At 42.4% G+C, this 15888-nt stretch overlaps 1 protein-coding gene across 9 annotated transcripts in view; it reads right to left on the reverse strand.

Moving 5' to 3' along the window:
* The window catches only part of LOC144595094 (inositol polyphosphate-4-phosphatase type I A-like), a 136706-nt gene that overhangs the window by 93831 nt on the left and 26987 nt on the right, over nucleotides 1–15888 (reverse strand). Inside the window, exon 2 of one of the 9 annotated variants that reach the window (XM_078402128.1) lies at nucleotides 8813–8946. The exons of the other annotated variants lie outside the window; for them this stretch is intronic. The gene's annotated coding sequence lies outside the window, so the exon portion shown is untranslated. The remainder of the gene's footprint in view (nucleotides 1–8812; nucleotides 8947–15888) is intronic. 9 annotated transcript variants of the gene reach the window in all.

The raw sequence follows: 15888 nt of genomic DNA on the forward strand, positions 1-15888 counted from the left end.
GCAATTAATGTCCAGTTCCATTAACTTCATTAAAAATCCTTAGCCAGTCTTACAGTCGAAACAAGAAAGCTTCACTTACATGGCAAAGCTGCAGATGTTTGCCTCGTACAATAGTATAGTGTCACTCTTCAGATTAAAACAAACATCTGCATCTTCCATGTATTTCAGTGCAATACACCCACAAGCAAAGAACGCTTAGCCAGTACATTGAGTCCTCCACAATGAGGCAGGAAACAGTCTTTTGCTCATGTGTCTAACATTTGCTTCCAACTGAACCACCCATTAGCAGCCTGCTAGAACTACTTCAGACTGAGGATATTAGCATTTACATAATACTAATTGGATCAGAGGCCAATAAATGCGTTCACGTGACAGTGGCCCAAACAATTTTACTGGTGCTCTTGTTTTGGTAGAAGGTTGAAAGAGGCTGGCACAGTGTCAAACCATTCATCTGTGTGATGGTGAGAAAAACTGCACTTTCTTACAAAGCTATACTTATTTAAACAGGTGCAGAACTGCAATAAAACAGATGTCAATTCTAATTTCAACTTATTTCAGTTTCACTAAATGCTCTAAATTATTTTTTGTAAAAAATCCATGTCAAGTTATTTCTTACAACTGTTTGATTAATTATGACATAGATTCATACATTTTGTATTTTCTACTGAACTTTTTTAAAAAACACTTTATTTAGCAATTTCACAGTATAGTTAAGGAATTTAACCAGATAATTTGTGCCCCATCTCTCTGAAAATACGACTCACAGCTATGAATCAAGACAATTCTTTATTTAGTCTTTAACTGTCAGTAAACTATTCAGCTGTAAAGCTTTTCATGGCCAAGGTCAATTATATTCTCAGCTATCAGTTACACACATTAAGAGGAGAATTATTTTTTAAAAACTTACAATTTTGATGACTTTCACAAAGGAAGGGGCACAATGACTTTGAATGCAGCAAATAACAAAGTGCATTCAAAACATAATGATTTAGCATTGCAACCTTAATGATTGCAAGAGTATCTTGGCATCCAAATCACTTGGTCTTTTCATACTGACGCAGTGAACATGAAGTGGAGATATGGTGTGACCAGGAAACCTTCTGCAGAACTGCTACATAAAGTATTTTGATGGGAAAGCATCTCAGGATGGTATGGCGAATGCTCCAGGTGGTACGCATCTTACAGCACCAGAGACCCGGGTTCAATCCTGACTCCGGGTGCTGGCTATACGGAGTTTGTATGTTCTCCTGGTAACTGTGTGGGTTTTCCCCAGGTGCTTCGGTTTTCTCCCACACTCCAAAGTAGTACAGGTCTGTAGGTTAATTTGGCTTTAGTAAAAATTGTAAATTGTCCCTAGTGTGTAGGATAGCGCTAGTGTACGAAAATAGCTGGTCGGCGCAGACTCGGTGGGCCTTAGCGAGTCAGCGTTTCCATGCTGTCTCTCTAAACTAAACTAAATTCTGCTCTTGACTGTCTTAACCTGCAGAGTGGTGAGCACAGCCCAGTCCATCACAGGCTCATCACTTCCGTCTATCCAGTCCTTCTTCACGGTGTGTCGCATCAGGAAGGCTGGAGGTACTGTCCAGGATGTCTCTCCGCCTTTTCTTTCTTCTACCTTCTGGGAGAAGATACAAGAGGTTGAAAGTCCTAACATTCAAACTCAAGAATAAGTTATTTTTCACTGCCATGAGATTCCTGCACCAATCATCTCTTTCGTACTCCCCTGTGCAGCCAGACTGTTACTCTCAACTCTCCCTCACTTAGTTCCTCCATTATTGCATTTCAGAATCTTTTGTACTACTTCAGAATGCACTACAATCTTTACACCATTCTGCTGTTTTGTATTTGTGGTCACATTTATTGTGGCACTTATTTGTTTGTTGTTTAATCAATGTGCTCCATGTAAACTAAGAATTTCAGTGCACCTTGCTGTATATGACAATAAACTAATCTGAATCTGATAAATAAGTTTGAGGAGAGTGTAGATGCTTTAGCTACGACACTTTATCAAACTTTGTTCAATTTATTGTTTCTATGCAAAAACACTTTACTTATTAAAAGGACTGAACGCATTCAAAACAATTGGTCAATTAGGAATGCGAACATGTTTATGTGCTCATGAAGAAGGGACGAGAACAAAGGGTTTTAAAGAAAGAGGTAATTCGAGTGGAATAAGCTTCTGTGAAGTATAAATACTGCCAATGGTCACTTGTCCAGGATGAATTGTTTCCTTGTACTCATTGCTATGAAGCAGCTGTAAATTGGGCTGCAGTCTAAAACCTATGTAACCACCTGTAAATAAATGCAAGAACTTGTGGCCAAAGTAAAACCAAGAAGTCACACTAAAAGGTGTCAGGTTTGTTCATCATTTAAAGGCATGCAGTTTATTACATACAGATTGTGGCAGAATATTCGGAACCAATAGGTGGTGGCGATCAAACTCTATTGGCAAGGGCAGCAGATTCTATATTGGGGGATTGCACGGCTGGCGAGATCATGACCCTTAACCCGTACTGTTGCCACGCAACGTCGGCTGGGGGGCAAGCCGTGTACTGCATGCAATCACTTACAGTGCAGCTCTTTGCTTAGTCTTTTTCTTCTATTTTATGTTCGAAATGACTTCTGTTGTGGAACAATTCGCCAGTCCTAATGAGAGGGTGTTGCAGTTGAATGCTGCAGCTGCACTTTACTGCAGCTCGGCTTCACCCATCAGCACGTCTCCGGCTCGCTCCCGGCGCTTCGAGTGTCCCGACACCTTTCCCCATTCCTGCGCTCCTCCAGGCTCGGCGCCCCCGCTCCGTGCGGCTCTTCGGCCCTCGCCGCTCCTGCTGGCCCTCCAGCCCCTTCTCCCCGCTCGCCATCTCCATCAGCCGGGCTCCGTTTCCACTTGACCGGCACTCAACACCTCGAGGCTGGGGCCGCCGAGCAGTGCCGCGCCCTGGTCCTCCGCTCGGCGCCCAGCCCAGCTCTCGCCGCTGCTCGGCCACCGCCACCGTTCGGCCTCTCCCTGGCTCCCCTTCCTCCTCCTCTTTGGGCTTGACACTCCGCTCCTCCTCCTCTTCCACCGTCTCCTCCTCCAAGGCCGTCGAGCATGGCTCTCTGGGCCCTTCACCCTCAGGTTGCCAACGTCCAGCGCTCGCTGCTTCTGCCCCTGCAGACCTCTCAGCTCGGGTTCTTCCCGCAGCTTCTCTCCCAGCTCGCTCAACCCCGTCGTTTCCGCCCCCTCCTCAGACACTGGACGAGGCCCATGACAGAAAGGTCAGAACTGGAGGAGACCTTTCTGTCATGGGCCTCCTCCAGTGCCATAGTGAGGCCCACCGCAAATTGGAGGAACAGCACCTCATATTTCGCTTGGGCAGCTTACAGCCCAGCGGTATGAACATTGACTTCTCTAACTTTAGATAGTTCCTCTGTCCCTCTCTTCCCCTCCCCCTTCCCAGTTCTCCCACTGTCTTCCAGTCTCCACCTATATCCTTTCTTTGTCCTGCCCCCACTGACATCAGTCTGAAGAAGGGTCTCAACCCGAAACGTCACTCATTCCTTCTCTCCAGAGATGCTGCCTGACCCGCTGAGTTACTCCAGCATTTTGTGATACCTCAGTCTTCCAGGTCAATTATTTATCTTTAATCCATATTACACATATGACCAAGGAATAGGTCACTGTCATTTGAGTCTGTCCAGCCACAATAAAAATTACAGCTATTTTGATAGTAAAACTGCACTCCTGTCTACTTTCCACATGCCTTTTTATCAAGAATATACACCTTGAAAGATGCAAATAACATAGTACGGTGCAGCATAGGAACAGGTCTTCCAGCCCACATTGTTTGTGCTGACCATGATTCCAATTTTAACAGCACCACTGCCTTCACATGGTCTACACCCCTCCATTCTCCGAATGTTGTCTGAATATGCTTTTTAAACGTTGCTGCCATATCTGCTTCCACCACTTTCCCCTGCTAGCATGTTTGAAGCACCTATCACTTTGTGGCGCACAAAATCAAGCTTGTCTCATAAATCTCCTTTAATGTTTTCCCCTCAAACCTTAAAGCTATTCCCTCAAGTACTTGACATTTTTACCTGGGATAAAGATTATCTTTGTTATTTACGGCTGCTGTGAAAACAATCTACGTTTGCTCAACCTTTCCTCATAGCTAATACACGCCAATGCAAGCAACATACTGATTAACCTCTTCTGCACCCTCTCTACATCTTCCAGAATTTTCAGCGACAGGAACTGCACACAATCCTCCAAACATTACCTAACAACGCATTATATAGCTGCAACATGATTTACCAATTTTTATACTCAATGTCCCGACCGATAAAGGCTAGCATGCCTTCTTTACCGGTGTTGTCACTTTCAGGGGGCTGTGAAAGTGCCATACATCCTCCATGCATCAATGCTTCCAAGGATACTGCCATTTGCTGCATATTTTCGTATTACATTTGACCTCCCAAACTACAACACGTCACTTGACTGGATTAAACTCCATCTGCCATATATCTGCCCATATTTCTAACTGGTCTATTTACTGATGACTTCTTTGACAAACTTCCTCACAATCCCACCATTTTTTTTGTCATCTGCAAACTTGCTAACCACCCTATCTACATTTTTGTCCAAATCATTTATATGCATTTCAAACAATGGAGTTATTGCAAAAGACTGACAGATATTCAGAGGATAAAAAATACTTCATCTCTGCTTGGATAGGTAGGCCCCCATGTTTAAACACTTACCCCAGTTCTACATTTTCCCACAAGGAAACTCCGTCTCATCTAACCTCAAAATTTTGCATTTCATTCAGCACCTCTCACTAACATATATAACATATAACATATAACAACTACAGCATGGAAACAGGCCTGTCCGGCCCTACCAGTCCACGCCGACCATTCTCCCTGACCTAGTCTCATCTACCTGCACTCAGACCATAACCTTCCAATCCCCTCCTATCCAATTTACTCTTAAATAATAAAATCGAGCCAGCCTCCACCACTTCCACCGGAAGCCCATTCCACAACCCTCTGAGTAAAGAAGTTCCCCCTCATGTTACCCCTAAACCTTTGTCCCTCAATTCTGAAGCTATGTCCCCTTGTTGGAATCTTCCCCACTCTCAGGGAACAATGCACAGTTATTCCCAGATCCCTCTGTTCCACTGCATTCCTCAATTCCCTACCATTTTGATTTGTCCTACCAAAATGCAGCACCTCACACTTATCAGCATTAAACTCCATCTGCCATCTTTCAGCCCACCCTTCCAAAAGGCCCAAGTCTCTCTGTAGACTTTGAAAATCTACCTCACTATCAACTACTCCACCTATCTTAGTATCATCTGCATATTTACTAATCCAATTTGCCACACCATCATCCAGATCATTAATGTAAATGACAAACAACAGTGGACCCAACACAGATCCTTGGGGCACTCCACTAGACACTGGCCTCCAACCTGACATACAATTGTCAACCATTACCCTCTGGTATCTCCCATTCAGCCATTGTTGAATCCATCTTGCAACCTCACTATTAATACCCAACGATTTAACCTTCTTAATCAACCTTCCATGTGGAACCTTGTCAAATGCCTTACTGAAGTCCATATAGACAACATCCACAGCCTTGCCCTTATCAATTTCCCTGGTAACCTCTTCAAAAAATTCAAGAAGATTAGTCAAACATGACCTTCCAGGCACAAATCCATGTTGACTGTTTCTAATCAGGCCTTGATTATCCAAATAATTATATATATTGTCCCTAAGTATCTTTTCCATTAATTTTCCCACCACAGACGTCAAACTAATAGGTCTATAATTGCTAGGTTTACTTTTAGAACCTTTTTTAAACAAAGGCACAACATGCGCAATGCGCCAATCTTCCGGCACCATCCCTGTTTCTAATGACGTTTGAAATATTTCCGTCATAGCCCCTGCTATTTCTGCACTAACTTCCCTCAATGTCCTAGGGAATATCCTATCAGGACCTGGAGACTTATCCACTTTTATATTCTTCAAAAGTGTCCGTACCTCCTCTTCTTTAATCCTCCTAATTTCCATCACTACTCTACTTGTTTCGCTTACCTCACATAATTCAATATCCTTCTCCTCGGTAAATACCGAAGAAAAGAAATTGTTTAATATCTCCCCCATTTCTTCCGGCTCTTCCAAACTTCAGCATTTTCATGCCTAGCCTGTCCAAGTTCCATTAGATAACCCAGCCATTCCAGTATCAATCTACTGATATTATTTTAAATAAAACCAGTACTTGATAGAACTATGGCCTCACAAATGCCCAAGTAAAACCTCCTGACTTTGACATTCAATTCCCCATTTATACAAAAATATTCTGTTAAGTTTGCCGATTACTTGCTGTACTTTTGCAAATCTTGCACTTAGAGCTTTGCAATGCAGAAGAATCTGGACATCCTGTTATCTTTCACTATTTACATATTTTCTTAAATTGTGCCAAAATGCACAGTGTCACATTTTCCCACCTTATACATGATTTGCCAACTCTTTGCCAACTGTTAAATTATATATATTCCATTGTAGCCACCTTACCTCAGCTTCACGACTTAGTTTCCTACCTAGTTTTGTATCATCAATAAATTTAGCAACTATACTTTTGGTCCATTCATACGAACAGCAATCATTTGAAGTTGCAGTACCAATCCCTGTGGTATAGAACTTGTCACACATATTGCCAATGTGCGAAGTACATTTTTGTTTGCTTGGTGGTTAAATAATCTTTCATTCACGACATTATATTTCCACTTAAACCATGAAGTTTTATTTTCCCCAATACCCTTTTATGAAGCACTTCATGCCATTTGGAAATTTAAGTACAGCATATATACCAGCTCCCTTTTATCTTTCCAAGCTACTTCTTCGAAGAACTGCAAAAATTTGATGAAACAAATGTTCCCTTTCCCTTGACTTCCCTTTCATTAAACCATGTTGACTATGATTACCCTGAACTGTTCCAAGTGCCTTGTAATAATATATTTAATAATAGCTTCTAAAAGAGTTAATACTATATAACTGGTATGCAAGATAAGGACCTTCACAAAGGCCTTCTGTTACAGGCAGTCATACGAATCGGCATCACAGGCATCAACTACAACATGCAGCATTATTCTCTTTTTCAAATGATCCATTCAGACAAAAGATGAAATTGTTTCTGGGAGCACACCAAGCGCTTTCATGTACAAATTACATCAATGTACAAACAACCAATCGCAGCATCACTTAGTGGTTTGTGCACCAGGGCATAAACAGTGCACACAACAGATGTCTCCGAAGATGAAAGCAAATGTGATCAGAGTACTCCAAGTTAGTAACATAGTAAGCAAAGCAAACAATGCTCAGTTCTGTCACATCATAGATAAATTGCCACACCCCAGCAAGAAATACTTGATGTTACAAAATGGCTGAAACTCAATTCAATCAGAAATCTACCTTGTGAAGGCCCTTATCTTGCATACCAGTTATATAGTATTAACCTTTTGGAAGCTACTAGACCAAGTGAACCCATTGGGCCCATTCCTCGTAGAGGGGGAACAGGGATGGGAAGGGGAGGGAAGGGGAGGGAAGGGAAGGGGAGGGGAGGGGAGGGGAGGGAAGGGGAGGGAAGGAGTTGTCGTCACTGAGTGAGCCCTGGACTCCAAGCCTCTCCTGTATTGGTGTAGCACCCTCAACCCCCCCCCCCCCCCCCACTCAATCCCTCTTATCCTCCCTCCTCCCCCCACTCAATCCCTCTTATCCCCCCTCCTCCCCCCACTGATCCACTCCATCCCCCCTACCCCACCCCCACTTGTCCTCCCCTGCCCCACCCCCACAGCCCTGCCTCCACCTATATTCCCCCCCTCTCCTGACCCCCACCCTCCCTCCCCCCACTGTCCCCCTTCCCCACTACCCCAACTTGTCCCTCCCCGCCCCACCCCCACTTGTCCCTCCCCTGCCCCACCACCACTCCCCCAGCCCTCCCCACCCCTACTCTCCCCGACCCCACCCCTACTCTCCCTCTCCTCCACCCACCCCCACTCTCCCCCACCCACCCCCACCCCCTCTCCTCCCCCCACCCCCTCTCCTCCCCCCACCCCCACTCTCCCCCACCCCCCCATCTCCCGCACCCCCCCTAATATATAGATATTATGGCTTGTTAAAATTCTCAGCTGAATCAATCAGCTGAATTAATCCATGGAAGTTCCTTCAAACACTGCAAAGATGTGGCTGCATTTCAAATGTAGTTATATTACTCAGCGTGTTTAAACATATCATTTGCAGAGATCTTACAACAGTCCAAAGACAGGAAAAACACTGCAGCATTTGTACAGCTCATAAGCTGCTGATGAGACACCTTGTGCAGTGCCCAATATTAGCACACCCGCTGCCTGTTTCCTATATCATCGTTACTTATTTGCATATATTTAATTAATTTGTTCTATATCTCTCTATATTACCATCTGTATCTCTCATTTCCCTTTCCCCTGACTCTCAGTCTGAAGAAGGGTCTTAACCCGAAAAGTCACCTATTCCTTTTCTCCAGAAATGCTGTCTGACCCAGTTACTCAAGCTTTTTGTGTCTATCTTCAGTTTAAACCAGCATCTGCAGTTCCTTCCTACACTAATATTGGAGGAACATATTTAATCTTGTGCGCATCAATTAATCTACCTCTTTATATTTCTATCATTCACTACACATATGAAATGAAAAAAGTACAAAACATGTGCAGTGGTGTGGGTCTTTGATGATATTGGCTGCCTTATAGCGTACTATAAGGATAAGGTTAAAAAAAAAAAGACGCACCTAGTCATATCCTGCAGAGATGCTGGCTGACCCATAGAGTTACTCCAGAAATGTGTGTCCTTTTTTTTTGTTGTAAACCAGCATTCGTAGCTCCTTCTGTCAACTAAGGGCAAGGTACTTGGAAGTCTTTTTTCCTGTCAGAGTTATCAAAAAAAAGACATAGGTTTACGGCGAGAGGAAGAATGTTAAACAGGGAATTTCAAGAGAAAGGTTACCAAAATGCAAACTAGTTGATATCTTGAACTCTCTGCCAGAAGTGGTGGCCGAGTCAGATACAATTATTACATTTAAGAAACATTCAAACAGGCACAAACAAGCAATACAAAAGATCCAATACAGACAAATGGGATTAGTATTTAAGGGCAAAAAGGTCAGCATGGACGTGGTGGGCTGAATGGCTGAAGGGCCCATTTCTGAACTGTACAACATTAGGACTCTTTAATATTACAGATTTTAATTGAAATTAAAAATCAAACATTGAGGAATCCGCTGTGGTGGATGTTTATGTTAACTTTTATGTAGTTGTGTGTCTTGTTGCTTTTTTTTAGTATGGCTGTATGGTATTTCGAGTTTCACTGTACCTTAATTGGTACATGTGACAATAAACTGACCTGTGTGAACCTTAAAACTAAACACAATGGAACATGCTCCATCCAGGAACAGACTCTGCTTAATGACAAGACCATGATGCAGCCGCCTTTGTGGTTAGCACACAACAAAAAGCTTTTCACTGTACCTCAGTACACGTGATAATAAACTGAACAGAACTGGCCTCCACAGCACTCTTTGGGAATGGATTCCACAGATTCACCGCCCTCTGGCTACAAAAATTTCCTCTCATCTCCATTCTGAAGGTATGTCCTTTTATTCTGAAGCTGTGCCTTGTGGTCCTAGACTCTCCCACTAGTGGAAACATCCCCTACACATCCAGTCTATCGAGGCCGATCATTATTCGGTAGGTTTCAATGAAATCCCCCCATATCCTTCTAAACAAGTACAGGACCAAAGTCATCAAATGCTCCTCATACATTAAACCAATCATCTCCGGAATTATTCTCATAAACCTTCCTTCCATACAAGGCTCACAAAGTTGATACTTGATGATGGTCCGTGGTGCCTCTAAATGGATATAATCCACACTGCCATGCAGGAAACACCTCATTGGAGGAGGCAGTGATGGGGATACCGGCAGATTATCTTGTCATTTATCCCATATTTTCAGATGTCATTAGAGGTGAAAATCATTAGTATAGGGGAGAGGGTGGGGAAGAGGGAGGGGAAGGGGAGGGGGGAGGGGAAGCGGAGGGGCGGAGAGGGGGTTAGGAGAGGGTGCTGCACCAATGCAATAGACAATAGACAATAGGTGCAGGAGTAGGCCATTCAGCCCTTCGAGCCAGCACCGCCATTCAATGCGATCATGGCTGATCACTCTCAATCAGTACCCCGTTCCTGCCTTCTCCCCATACCCCCTCACTCCGCTATCCTTAAGAGCTCTATCCAGCTCTCTCTTGAAAGCATCCAACGAACTGGCCTCCACTGCCTTCTGAGGCAGAGAATTCCACACCTTCACCACTCTCTGACTGAAAAAGTTCTTCCTCATCTCCGTTCTAAATGGCCTACCCCTTATTCTTAAACTGTGGCCCCTTGTTCTGGACTCCCCCAACATTGGGAACATGTTTCCTGCCTCTAATGTGTCCAATCCCCTAATTATCTTATATGTTTCAATAAGATCCCCCCTCATCCTTCTAAATTCCAGTTTATACAAGCCTATGCAGGAGAGGTTTGGGCCCAACGGGTCCACTTGGTCTAGTGACCATTAAAAGAGAAATAACAATCAGATTACAAACAGTAAGCTTCAACAAACAAAATTTGCAGATATGAAACCTGAAAACAAAACCCAAAAATGCTATAAGCCCTCAGCATCTGTGGACAGAACAACAAAGTCATCACGTCTGTTTGATAAAGCTAAAAAAACAAAATGTTATAAATTGCAGAGAAGGGGAAAGTGGCAAAGAGAACGAAGGGAATATCTGTTATGATCTGGAGACCAAGAGGCCAAGTGACACAGATGGGTGCTGGTGCCAGCCAAAGGCAGGTAATGAATGGCTTGTTAATGGGCGCTGATCTCTCTGGAGAAGGGGCAAACAAAAGATGGAGCAAAATAAAAATATATAAATCTACTTTAAACATAACAAAGGGAAAACTGCTGATTGGACCTCAAACATTTTGCTCTTTTACGAACAGCATTAGATAATCTTTTCTGCCCACTTGAAAGGATAATTTGGGCACCAGTTTAATCAGTCCAAGATAGCAGATCATTTCAGTGCCACTTAGATGAGCTATTCTGAACTATGCACTCATCTCTGGAGAGAAATTTGAAGCCACAGTCTTCTGACTCACAAGAATAGTTGATGCATGCTCTCTAAAAATTAAGCTAACAAAATTCCTCAGAATTCAGAACTATTAACATCAGAAAATTGAAGCACCATTATAAATTCTAAATCATTAATCTCTTTAGGCAACCAGGTCACATAGAGTGTACATGCGAACATGAATATTTGATTTATTGTAATACTAATAAATTTAGCAGACTTGGTATCTGGATTGCAGATAAATGGATCAGATTATTTGAAATAGCAGTTGCTGTGTGGGAAGAGACCCTGGTTAGCAAATGTTCCTTTACACATCAAAAACAGATGTTGTATGCATTTTATGAGCTATCATTCCATTCAGTAGAGGATTAATGTCAACTTCAAGCCTCTTCAATCATCTTTTGTAATTTGTACCTTATTCGTCATTGCTTGTCTCCCTTAGCAAGTGAACTGAGCACAAATTAGAAGGGGCTCAACCAGTCTACTTGGTCTAGTTCGATCTTAAAAATATACATGTTAATAATTTACCATCGTTCATGCACGCTTTCGAAATATCTGGAGCTTATTTTTCTAGCGGTTCCAACTATGGTGTTTAAGAAATTCTTTTGTAAACCAATTTCCTCTTTGCCTGGAACATGGTATTCCCTCTCTGAAAGTTACAATTCAACGATTTTCTATACAAACTGGTATTAAACAATGCCATGCATTGTACAGGGGAAGTCATGCCATAAAAACTTAATTGAGCTTTTTGAGGTGATGACAAAGATGAATGATGCCGGTTGGGCAGTGGATGTTGCCGACACAGACTTTAATACGGCGTTTGACATGGTCTTGCATTGTACACCAATCCAGATGATTAAGATGCATGGGGTCCCTGGTAATTTAGTAGATTGGAATCAAAACTGTCTTCGCTATAGAAGATAGAGAGGTGTGTTTTTCTATGATTTGGACAAGATGGTAGTTGCGCCGATTAGTAAGTATGCAGACAATACAAACATTGATGCTGTAGATAGTAAACACGATTGTCAAAGGATACGGCAGAATGTGAATCAGTTGTAGATATGGGGAGATAAATAAATGGCAGATAGTTTAATCCAACAAAGTGTGAGGTGCTGCACTTTGGCACGCCAAATGAAAAGGGAAAGAATACAGTTAATGGTGGGACCCTTAAGAGCATTTATGTACAGATGGATCATGGGGGTCCAAGTTCATAGCTCTCTAAAAGTGACAACACAATTAAATAAGACGATAAAGGCAGCATGTGGTATGCTTGCCTTCAGAGGTCCTAAAGAAGTTTGAAATGTCTCCAATGGCTCTTCCCAACTTCTACAGGTGTACCAGAGAAAGCATCCTATCAGGATGCATCACAACTCGGTTTAACAGTAGCTCTGCCCCAGACCGCAAGAAATTGCAGTCTTGTGGATGTAGCCCAGTCTACTACACAAAACAGCCTCCCTGGATCCCCAGCCAAGCAACTCCACTTCACGCTGCCTCAGGAAAGCAGCTAACGTAATCAAAGATCATTTACATCCCTCTTTGCACCTCACCCATTGGGAAGAAGACACAAAAGCTTGAAAGCACATGACACCAGATTCAGGAACAGTTTCCTCCCTGCAGCATCAGTTGACTGAACAGTTGTCCCAGAAGCTGCGAGAGAAATTCAATCTCCCAACCCAACTCATTGCAGACCATAGGCTTTATTTTTATCTGCATTTTCTCTGTAGATAGTATTTTCTCCAGGGTAAAATGTTAACTATAACATTGTAACACTATATTCTGCGCTCTGGTATTTTTCTCTCTGCGCTATCTGTTGTACTTGTGTATGGCTTGATTGTACTCCTGTATAGTATGATTTAACTGGATCAAGAGTCAAGTGTTTTTTCTCAATGTCCCGAAATGGAACAATGAGATGATTACGCAGCAGCACAACAGATATGTAAACATAGTACTCTATAAAAAGCTATAATAAACGACAAAAAAGGTTCAGTATATAACAAATAAACAAACAATAATAGTGCAATTAGAAAAAATAATGCTCCCAAGTCTATGCTAACAAAGTCTGAAGAAGGGTTCTGACCCAAAATGTCACCTATTCTTTTTCTCCATAGATGCTGTTGGAACCACTGAGTTACTCCAGCTTTTTGTGTCCATCCATGCAAAGTTTTTCACTGTAACTCAGGACATGTGACAATAATAAACTAATACCAAGTTATGTTACAGCTGTCTATAAAACTGTGGTTAGGCTGCGTGGAGTACTGCGTGGAGTTCTGGTCAACCATTATAGGAAGGATGTGGAGGCTTTTGAGAGGGTGTATAAGTGGTTCACCAGGATGAGGGTTTTAGCTGTAAGTTGACATTGGACATCTTGGACTGTTTTTTTTTGGGCATCGGAGGTGGAGGGAAGACTCGATAGAACTACATAAAATTAAGGGGGGGGGGGGGGGGGGGCATTGATATGGTAAATAGTCAGAATCATTTCCCCAGTGTAGAAATGTAAAATACTAGAGGGTATACCTTTATATGGGAAGTGGGCGGGGGGGGGGGGGAAGAGAGGATATAAAAGAGAAGTGCAAGGCAGTTTTTATTTTAAACGCACACGGCCACACACGGGTTATGCTACCGGGATGGTGGCAGAAGATAGTCAACAAATTGAAGTTGACGGAGATCGTTAACAATTTCAAGTTCCTGGGCGTGCATGTATCTGAAGATCTGTCCTGGACTAAGCACATTGATGCAATCATAAAGAAAGTCCATCAATACCTCTGCTTCCTTTGAAGATTGAGGAGATTCAGCATATCGACGAATACTCTCTTGAATTTCTGCAAGGGTGCGGTTGCATCATGGCCTGGTTCAGCAACTCGAATGCCCAGAAACAAAGGAGATTACAAAAAGAGGTGAACACGGCCCAGTCCTTCAAGTGTACTGACTTCCCTGCCATCAATGGGGTCAACAGGAGTTGGCTCAAAAAGGCATCCAGCATCAAGGACCCACACCACCATGCTCTAATTTCACTCCTGCCATCAGGATGGTGGTACAGCAGACTGAAAACTGGTCCAGGTTCAGGAACATTTCCTCCTCCCAACTACCATCAGGGTATTGAGCACCTCAAATTCATCTAAACTCCGAACTACGAACGGCTTGATTGCACGAGGGACTTTAGGCTTTGTTCTGTTTTTTGCACAAAATGGGTTTTTTAAAATTATTTATTAAACTTTTATGTTTGCTTATTGTACTATCAATTGAGTAGAGTGTTTACAAAACGTGTTGTGCTACTGCAAGTAAGAATTTCATTATTCCACTTTGGTACATATGACAATAAAACACTCCTGACATGTTGGGGACATTTAAACAGGCAGCAGCATGCAGGGAGCGAAGGAATATGGATCTTGAACAGACAGATGGGATCAGTTAAATTTATCATCATGGCCCATACAAATATCAAGGGCCATAGGGCCTGTTCCTTTGCTATACTGTTGAAATAGAATTGCACCCCCCCCCCAAAAAAAACATCATCTATTCCTTTTCTCTAGAGATGCTGCCTGACCTGCTCTGAGCTTATTGAAAGCAGTATTAGTGGGGGGGGGGGGGGGGGGGGGGGAACAACGGTTTTAATTGAGGTAAAAGTAATCTAGAAATTGATGCTTGACAGTAAATCACTTTAAGAGTAGTGGGTAGCATTCAAGAAGATTCAAGAGATTCGGACAAATAAGTTTCCACAATAGAATCTGATTGCAAAACTAGTGGCTCCTGGATGAAAAGATCCACAGACAATAATGATAGGGCAAAATAAAAGGGAACATTATAATCAGACGTAAAGTTTAATACAGTAGAACAGCTAGATGAGTACAAGATGTTGGAGGTAAATTTAAAAGAAAACTTAGGAAGTGGCATGAAAATTACTGACAAGTAAAATCCAAAATGTTTTACATTATGAGCTAGTTGATAATTAGGAAATGTGAGACGTATAGGAACCAAAAAAACCCACTAAGTGGAAATGGAGAACATGGAGTAGATTCTTAATGAACACTTTGCACTAGACATCACAAATACGAGGGTCGATGCTGATGACAAAGTTAAGAAGAGCATAAAATATTGGATAAAGTAGGAGAGGAACTATTACTGCGTTTGGCATTTTTGGATAAATGAACAAGCCCAGATCAAATATCACAGACTGTTAAGGGAAGCAAGGGAAGAAATTAGAAGGCATAACAAGGAAGTGCAGATTCTGGTTCACCAAAGACACAAAATGCTGGAGTAACTCAGCGGGTCAGACAGCATCTCTGGAAAACATGATGTTTCGGCTCAGGACCCTTCACACCCAGAAGCACGGACTGTCATTTTTGAATCTTTCCGTTTCACTATCATGGCAAAGGAAATGATTTAGCTAATTGCTTCCGGGCAGTCTTGCAGTCGAGTGATTCCATCAGACCCATTTCCCTGTGGCCCTGCAATTTCTCTCTACACACACACACACACGAGATCTCCTTTGATTCTTTCCCAATTTATCCACATCAAGCGATAATTTACAATAGACAAATGACATACCTGGTTACATGAAATGTAATATTGCACTTTAAGATTTACATAAACACTACAACAATTATTTCCAACCTATCTGATAATTAACAGTGAGGTCAGACGATAGAGGACTGCGAACATATCATCTTTAAAAGGAAAGTTAGGGTACACAAAGCATAGAACAGT

This window comes from Rhinoraja longicauda, chromosome 7, assembly GCF_053455715.1.
Source record: "Rhinoraja longicauda isolate Sanriku21f chromosome 7, sRhiLon1.1, whole genome shotgun sequence".
Taxonomy (NCBI): Eukaryota; Metazoa; Chordata; class Chondrichthyes; order Rajiformes; family Arhynchobatidae; genus Rhinoraja; species Rhinoraja longicauda.